Here is a 7574-nt window from a genome sequence, read left to right as displayed (position 1 = left end):
GTTTATCTACAGTTAGTTATACAAATTCATATATGGGATGAAATCGTTTAGGGATGAACGGGTTTAAGAGTTTTTAAAAGTTTTAGCCAAATGCTTTATAAGATAGTATAGATAATTGTTTTTTTAATTCAACAAGAATTGTTTGTTATACATAATACTTCATAATATTTGGTTTTTTTATATACAACTTAATAAACTAATTAAACTATTTATAATTTTTTAATGACGAGGCATTCTCCAGTCCAATCCGATTATGCATGAATTGCATTTTCCGATCCGCTTCCGTATGAAAAAAACTCGACCAAAATTACTATATGCAAGTAGAAGTAAATTACTAGTGTAGATAAATTGCCAAAAAATTGAAAAAATCGTATAACTTATAAAATAAAATACGTATAATAAAACCAAAAAAAAAGGAAAATGATAAAAAAATGTAAAAAATCAAAATACCTTTTAAAGTTAATCAACTTTATTGACTAGAATTATATAGAAAAACCAAAATTAGAAAAATATGATAATTAATTATAATTAATTTAAAATAGAGACCAAACTGTTAATGAATGAAAACCATACAAATAAAAAAATATAATTAACTCTAAGAGGCCGTTTACTAAACGCTTATTTAGTCAGTGTTTACCGAATAAATTTCCTTATCAGATGAACATGACAAGGACAAAGATCTTATCGGGTAAGAGTGATGAGTAGGATGGAAAGACTTACCCGGTAAGTGAAAATTACGACTCTTACCCAGTAAATTATTGTATTCAATACGTTTTGATATACTAAAATCTTATTTGTCAAAATAAATTATAATATTGAATCTTATAGGTAAGCATTTACTAGATTAGCATATGTGTAAATAACACCTAACTAAAAGAAGCATGAAAATGAGCGGATGTGAAAAAGATATATAGTTATTTTTGAATAATAATAATAAAAGAAATATGAAAATGACATGATACAGTGAAGTGAACACGTGTGCGGAGGAGGCAGAAGACGTGGCATAGAAAGGCGGTTGAACCGAAATGGTAGTGCCACGTAAGACAAGGATGGCGGGAAAACCAAGCAATCCTATTTTATTGGGGGAAGGAGACCCACCCACTCATCACCGCTACCACTTCCACTACTCAAATATATTTTATATTAAATAAATATATTATAAAATATAAATTATGTTAATAAATCAATTCATTATTTTAAGGAAAAAACATTACATCAGCACTATACTTAATGATTAATTAAACGGCAGCAGTCACCAAGTGTTTTGGAATTGCATTGGATCACTTCTTTTCTAGGTTTCTCAAATATAATAAGAAGACTAGTGCTATGTGTGTGTGTATGTATGTATGATGTATGTATGTGGTATATGATGGATGGGTTGGATGGGATATGTGCACATGAATGCGGCAGCCATGTTCATGTATGCATCGCTTTAAGGACTCATTTGCGAATTTACGTATTTACCCTCTGGCTTCCAATAATAAATACCGGAAGCTATAATTTTATTGGTCGGTCCCTCCCTCCACTTTGGATGTTATACATTTTTTTCAACCAATCACTTTCCAGATCCTAGATTTTTGTCAAATCTTTGGGTTTTTAAATTAAATATATAATTAAACATTAGTTTTTTTTAAATAAACAACATAATATATTAAAAAAGAGCGGTAAAAGTTATACAGTCATAATGGACTAGAAAGAGCGAGATGCAGCAAACAAAAGTAGACCGTAACCCACAGCCGAAGAGAACAAAAAGAGGAGAAAGTTACACGAAAAAGCAAACAACTGCCAACAACTGAAGCAACGAGAGCTCGAGAGGAACAATATACTCAACTAGGATTTTGGAGCAGAGTTGTCAGCCAACTGTCCCAAGGCATAAAATTCTTATGGGAACGTCTCTAGATCCAATCATACGCACAAACCTGGATATCAGAGAACAAAACCCCGAAAAACTTGACTTGTTCCTGTAGACCAAGATATTATGGTGACCCGTTATCAAGTTAGTTTTATTTTAGATTATAGAAAATCTAAAAAAACAATTATCCTTGATGAAAACAATATTAAACGACCTAACTTTCATGCATGCGCTTGTCAAATTAAACGACCTAAATCCCTAATTAATTAATAAAATCCAAATTTGGGTCATGGCCTAACTTTCATACATGCGTTTGTCAGAGAAAAAGTATGACAATTAATGGCATAATATTTTGAAATCGAGGAACACATTACTCATTTTAATTTGATGAACTTGGTTATTCGCTTGCAGGCAAATGGGATCTCCTTCGTGTCAAGACCGCCAAACATTTGGTTTTAGGGGTCGTTTACCATACTTTTACCATGTAAGTGTTTACCAGACATTACTTACTTTACTAGGTGAGCAACGTAAAGAACAAACATCTTATTTGATAAGAGACATAACAATAACTGAAAATGTTGCATTTTGATAGGAAGAAAATTATTATGAAGTATTAGACGGAATTTAAGAAATTATAAGGCTAAAAGCTAGGGGCATAAATAGGAACCCTAAATGGTTCATCCTTTCTCATGAGAAAATAGGTTATATTGAAGAAGAAAAAGTAGTTAAGTGGAGAATCAAATCCAAATCAAGTAGGTTTTAAAGCAAAGGAATCATTCCTTGAAAAATGTATACAAGATTCATATATTATTCGTATGGGATTAGAAGCATGATAAAGAAAAGGCTATAAAGAAAACGAATAGCAGTAGATTTTTATCTTGAAACAATAAACGGTTGAAATTAAAAGAATTTACTTGATTTAATGACTGAGGTTTTTTGTGATTGTTGTTATTGAATATTTAGATGGTAATTAACAAGCAAATAAATGACTTTGATGAAATTAGGGTAGAATTACAGCATAACCATGAAATGGGAACAAGTTGATTCTCAAGTCAAATAGGTAATTTTTAAGATGTCATTTAATTAAACAATGACGGTTTGATCTAACTTATGTGATATGATGTTCATGTGTTGATTAGTGAGAAAGGAAAGGATTAGAAGCAAGCCGAGAAACAATTTTGATAACACAAAAGCTAAGATATGTTTGGCATTGTACTAGGTTGTATAAATACGACATTAGTGTATGAGGCATTCCTCTGGTTGTATGAGATACTCCTTAGAGATGCACAAGGCCCGAGGCTTCCAAACTCATTTTCAACGTGTAAAGAAAAACGGTCGGGCTTTTCTAGTCCCGAGCCTGGCTTTAGGTTTGATAAAGAGCCCAATCGGGCTTTTTTCAGATCAATGTTTTTTAAGGCTTAACCGGTAAAATCCAACACGTATGTAGGTCCTGTGGATTACACTAAATGCGGATTCTAAAAGAACCATATTTTATAAATATTTAAATTATTTTTTGTAAATATTTGAAAAGAAAATAAAAGGGAAATTAGTTGTGGTTGGGGGACAAGGTGAGTGGTGATAACTGATAAGTGAGGTGAGGTGAGGTGGCACTGTCACAAACTCCGTCACGTGCTTTCTCTATTCCTTCCATCACTATCTATTCATATTCTAATTCTACTCCTCCATGCTTTTCATAACCCTAATATTATTTTAACATTTTAATATAAAATATCTATGCTACAATTACAAAGTGGGGATTATAACATGATCATCCTATGTGTGTTTTAGGATATTTTTTAAAAATGGAAAACCTCATTTTTTTAAGAAAATATTTTAAATGATTAAAATTATGTTTGACAAACTAGTTAATAAGCTATTTGATACGTAGTTGATTTAATATCACATGTGATGAAATATAGTTAATAAACTAGTTGGTACATTTTTTGAGGATGTGTTTAGTATTTGAATAGGATGGACATATATCATTTGATATGCAAACATGATTGGACTGAACAAGGCAGAACGAAACATGACAACTTGTCTAGTTGTCTGTCTAGTGTTTGCGACGACTAGGGTGAGATAAACAGGATTAGACAAGTTGCCTATAAAAAATGTTTGATGATTTTATATATATATATATATATATATATCTATACTGTATTATAAAGCATTTAACAAAAACTCTTAAAAACTTATTTTATATACATAAAGTACTATTTAATGATGTGTATTACTTAATATTTAAGATTACAAGCAAATTGTACGTAAATACAATTTATTAAAGTTTCATGTTTGGATTCGTGTAACTAACTGCAAGTAGTCATAATCAAATACATGATAAACATCTCGTTTTAAATATAAAAAAATCTAGAATATAATTATGATAATCGTTGAGTTCTAACAAAATACTTAATTATTATCTTTATAAAAATTATATCATTAAACTAAAAATAAGTTACTTGTTATTAAACCTAAATTAAATTATAGTAAAAAATTGAATTAAAGAAATTACACAAAAACACGATAACTTTTAAATAGTTAATTTGATACCAACACCGATATATTTTCTTCAAATTTTTATGATATCTTCAAAATTTTATTTAAAAATAAAAACATTATTGCTTTCGCAAAACCACATAAAACTTTATTATGTCGATAGAGACAAAAAATAAAACGAATTTGAATGAAAAATTATAATTGTTATAAACTGGTTTGTTGTAGCGACAATGGTGACAGGGGTAGAGGCGGTGTTGACTGGTGGATGATGGTGACTACGGATTACAGGAAGATGGTGGACAATAGTGATGGTGGACAATAGTGGTGGTGGCCGTTGACAGTGGTGGTGGCCGTTGACAGTGATGGAGGAAGTAGTTGTAGCTAATGTGGTGGAGGTAGAGGTGGTGGTGGGCGATGTTTGTGGTAACCCGTGGTGGTGGTGGTGGGCAAAGATGACTATGGATGATGTTAAGATGGTGAACAAGAGGCGTGGTGGAGGTTGTTGCAGTGAAAATGCTGGTGAAGGTAGAGATTATGGTGGCTGGTGGATGATGATGACTAAAGAGAATGTAAAGATGGTGGACAGTAGTGGTGGTGGCAACTAGCAATGGTGGATGAGGTAATTGTAGTTGATGTGGTGAAGGTAGAAGTAATTGTGGTAGTAGAGGTGGCCGATGGTGGTTGTAGTAGTGAAGGTGGCCCATGCTGGTCGACGACGGCTATCGGTAACCACTGGTGGTGGTGGCGGCGATGACGATGACGATGGGGAGTGGTGACCATTGAACAAATACATATTAGGGTTATATCAAATGAGGGTAGATTAGATTTTTTTTTAGTATGTCTTATCTTGTTCCACCTTTTTTGGTGGATACAAAAAAAAATGTTTTTGTATCTCACCTTGTCCTACGCGGTCCTTATCCCTGTCCCATATCACGCTAAACGTGGACAATGACTTTCTGGTCCTTAACCATGTCGAGCCAAACATGGAACAATGAGTTTTGTTATGTCTTGTCTCTTCATGTCCCATGTACCAAACACAGTCTAATAGAACAAGAACCGGATCTACCACATTGAGTACTATAATAAACTACGACATGGCAAAAAATATTTTTTTTCTCTCACCAAAATAAATGGATCAAAAAAATCAAGAATATCATAGAAGATTGATAAACACACATTATTGTCCGTCCAATTAGGGGTGTTCATGGGTTGGATTGATTAGTTTGAAGACATTTGAACAATCCAACTAAATGTTTGTGATTTGAAAAATCTTAACCCAACACAAATCAAACCAAAGTGCAACCCAACCTAAATTGTACGGGTTGTTTGGGTTAGTCGGATTGATACTTTGGTACATTAAAATACTACCATAAACTTAAATTTGTCAGTTGTCCTTAACCTCTAGACATCTAACTAGGTTCATTAGTTTTCCCCCCTCAAAATCCTCATTTAAGTATGATATGTCATATTCTTTTTTAAGGAAAAGTTTAAAAAAAAAACCAACAAAATATTTTATTTTGAATGGCTTATTCTAAACTATTTTTTTAAATAAGAAAACCATTAATTTTTTTTTTTTCATTTTTGAATTATTAGGTCTCTTATCTATTTTTTTAAATAAATAAAAAATACATTAAACTTTTACATTAAATAAATAAATTACTTTTACTAATCGGTTGAGTTAATCTTTTTTGGATTAAAACGATTTGGGTAACCAATTATTAGAAGTGCGATGAATTTTTTTAATTGTTTAGGGACTTAATTAATTAAAATGAGAAAGTTTAATGTTTTTTAACTCAAAAAATTAGTTTAGAGACTTAATCATTCAAAATCAAAAAGTTTAATTTTTTTCCATTCAAATAAATAGTTAAGAAACTTAATTATTAAACTTCATTTAATTAAAACGATAGTTTTATATAACCTTTGTTTTAGTTCTCATTTTTGTTTATTCATATTTCTTTAATTATCATCAAATGTAAGAAATTATAACTATTTTGGTTAGTGAAATATTTTATCTTCCTCGGATTCAAATCCAAACATTATTAAAGTTTTTATGGTCATGGAGGTTTACCTGCAATGATTTCACGCTATTTATAATCGCTTGAGACTAAGTCGATGCACATAAATTGAATTGAAAACGTACGGTTATCCGAAAAATTGCAAAGATTTTATGATTTCAAGTTTACAATTTGTCGATACTAAATGATCGTTTACCAAACACTTACCGGGTAAGTGTTTACCGGTAAAATTTAAAACTATTATTTACTTAACATGTAAGATTTTAATCCATCAAAACGACATTGTATGCAACAATTCACCTGGCAAGTGTAACACCTAGTTCCTTTCTAACTATTTTACTTTAGTTATATGTACTTGCTTGTAAAAAAAAAAAAGGAAGAAAAGGGGGGGGGGGGGTTACCCTGCACTCGAATCCTATCAGTAGACTCTTGTGGGTAGGATGTCCTTCTCTGCCTGAGAGTCTTTACCTACCATACCTTATTGTTTGTTTAGGGGGGAAAAGAGGAGTTGCATGGGGAAAAGGGAGTCCTCTCCACTCGGTTTTTGAGAATAGAAAAGGAGAAGAGAAGAAGAAAGACCTTCGGTTCAAAAGTGAAGGGGGAGGGTTTTAAGCATCCCTTCTTGAAAATCTCAGACCGCCGGAAGCAAGCTGTCYGTTCCCTTCGCCAACCAACAGCAGTGAGTGGTGGGTGTTGTGTGCCTTCTCGATACAGCGGCAAACAGCTTACCGTGTGTGCTGTCCTCCTCCGGCTTCTTTGCCAAACCTGCAGCAGCAACAGCCGGAAGCAAGCTGTCCGTTTTCCCTTCGACCAGCAACAACAACAGCAGCAGCAGCCGGGACTGTTTCTCGGCTAGCAACCGTAGCAACAGCAACTGCTGCGTCTCCCTCTGTTTTACCTCGGCCAAACAGCACCATTGCTGTGTGTTTTTCTTGTTTCTGCACGCCAAGCCCAGCAACAGCAGGCGTTGCCGTGTCGTTTTGGGCAGCAACAGCACTGTCGTGCCTTTCGTTCTCCTCGCGCATAGCAAACAGCAGGCTTTGCCGTGCCGTTTTGGACAGCAACAGCTAGTGACAGCAGCAGGCAGCAACTGCTGCGTTTTCTTCATTCGGTCCGATAGCAGCCGACAGCAAACAGCAGCAAGAGCTGCTGTCTTCCGCGCTCGTTACCGACAACAAAATCAGCAGCAAGAACAGCCAGCAGCTTTGCTG

This window comes from Cynara cardunculus (assembly GCF_001531365.2).
Source record: "Cynara cardunculus var. scolymus isolate 2C chromosome LG 12, CcrdV1, whole genome shotgun sequence".
Classification (NCBI taxonomy): Eukaryota; Viridiplantae; Streptophyta; class Magnoliopsida; order Asterales; family Asteraceae; genus Cynara; species Cynara cardunculus.
This window is presented reverse-complemented; position numbering follows the sequence as displayed.